Source organism: Pristiophorus japonicus, chromosome 26 (assembly GCF_044704955.1).
Source record: "Pristiophorus japonicus isolate sPriJap1 chromosome 26, sPriJap1.hap1, whole genome shotgun sequence".
Taxonomy (NCBI): Eukaryota; Metazoa; Chordata; class Chondrichthyes; family Pristiophoridae; genus Pristiophorus; species Pristiophorus japonicus.
Genome location: NC_092002.1, coordinates 519,488 through 521,513, shown reverse-complemented (window position 1 = coordinate 521,513; position 2,026 = coordinate 519,488).

The window sequence follows — 2,026 nt, the reverse complement described above, 5'->3', positions numbered from 1 at the left end:
CTGGACCATGGTCTCTGAATTAACTGTTTCATTCTCCATCCCAATGCAGAATTCCACCATATTATGGTCACTCTTCCCCAAGGGGCCTCGCACAACGAGATTGCTAATTAATCCTCTCTCATTACATAACACCCAGTCTAAGATGGCCTCCCCCCTAGTTGGTTCCTCGACATATTGGTCTAAAAAACCATCCCTTATGCACTCCAGGAAATCCTCCTCCACCATATTGCTTCCAGTTTGGTTAGCCCAATCTATGTGCATATTAAAGTCACCCATTATAACTGCTGCACCTTTATTGCACACACCCCTAATTTCATGTTTGATGCCCTCCCCAACATCACTACTACTGTTTGGAGGTGTGTGTGTGTGGGTGTGTGTGTGTGTGTGTGTGTGTGTGGGGGGGTGTGTGTGTGGGGGTGTGGGGGTTGAAGGTTCGCCCCATATCAGGCCTTAACCAGGAGTCCAATACTGTACCGAGGGTCTGCTGCATTGTTAGAGCTGCTGCCCTGGAGTCACCGTTAACATCTAACAGTGCGAGGGTGTGTGTGGGGGTGTGTGTGTGTGTGTGGGGGGTGTGTGTGGTGGGGGGGGGTGTGTGTGGTGGGGGGGGTTTGTGGGGGGGGTGTGTGTGTGTGTGTGTGTGAGTGTATGGGGGGGTGTGGGTGTGTGGGGTGTGTGTGTGTGTGTGGGGGGTGTGTGTGTGTGGGGGGGGGGTGTGTGGGGGGGGGGGGGTTTGTGGGGGGGGTGTGTGTGTGTGGGGGGGGGGGTGTGTGTGTGGGTATATGGGGGAGTGTGTGTGTGGGTGTGTGTGTGTGTGTGTGTGTGTGTGGGTGTATGGGGGGGGTGTGTGTGTGGGTGTGTGGGTGTGTGTGTGTGTAGGTGGGGGGGGTGTGTGTGTGGGTGTGTGTGTGTGTGGGTGTGTGTGTGTGTGGGTGTGTGTGTGTGTGTGTGTGTGTGTGTGGGGGGTGTGTGTGTGTGTGTGGGGGGGATGTGTGTGGGTGGGGGGCTGTGTGTGTGTGTGGGGGGGGGTGTGTGTGGGGGTGGTGTGTGTGGGGGAGGGTGGGTGTGTGTGTGGGGGAGGGTGGGTGTGTGTGGGGGAGGGTGGGTGTGTGTGTGGGGGGAGGGTGGGTGTGTATGTGGGGGGAGGGTGGGTGTGTATGTGGGGGTGGTGGGTGTGTGTGTGGGGGGGATGTGTGTGTGGGGGGGGGTGGGTGTGTGTAGGGGGGGGTGTGCGTGTGTGTGGGTGGGGGGGTGGGTGTGAGTGGTGGGGGGGGGGGAGTGTGTGAGAGCGAGTATGCGAGTATAGAATGCCTCTGTTGATCCCCTTTACCCATAGACCGATATATCAAACACTGGGAGACGGCGGGGTGCTGGTGGGAAAGCCTCGTGTACAGGAATATCCAAACCACTGCTCGAGGCCAAGGGACCCAGCAATCGGTCCTGTTCAGTCATTGCATTGTCCTGCGTGAATCTTGTGGGCTGGGAGGGTTAGAGAGGGCTATTCTTGTTGTTTCACTAGTGGCTTAGAGTCAGGAACAGGAGAGAACACTTGGAGTTAATGTTCAAATAAATGAATATAACACCGATTGGGAGAGAAATGGGGAGAGGGAGCTGAGTACAAATACCATTGGGGGAGAGACACGGGTCATCCCTCACCCTCCCCTCCCTCACCCTCCCCTCCCCTCCCTCACCCTCCCCTCCGTTACACTGCCACCCCTCTCTCTCTCTCTCCCTTACTCTCCACCCCCCCCCCCCTTCTCCCTTACTCTCCGTTTCCCCTCTCTCGCACTACTCTTTCCTGCTTCTGTCTCTGCCCTTTTTTTAATTATTTGCACCAATGAAAAGTTACAATGGTGCGTCAATCAATTAGATTGATGAACTCTTAATTGCAAAATCAATTTCTGTTCTTGCCCGACCCCCTTTCCCAATTCTTTCCCGAGGGAACAATTTCCCTATAATGCCCTTAACGTCTATTATACCCAGCCAGGCCGGCAATCTCTCTCGCCTTCACTGACTGTATATCATT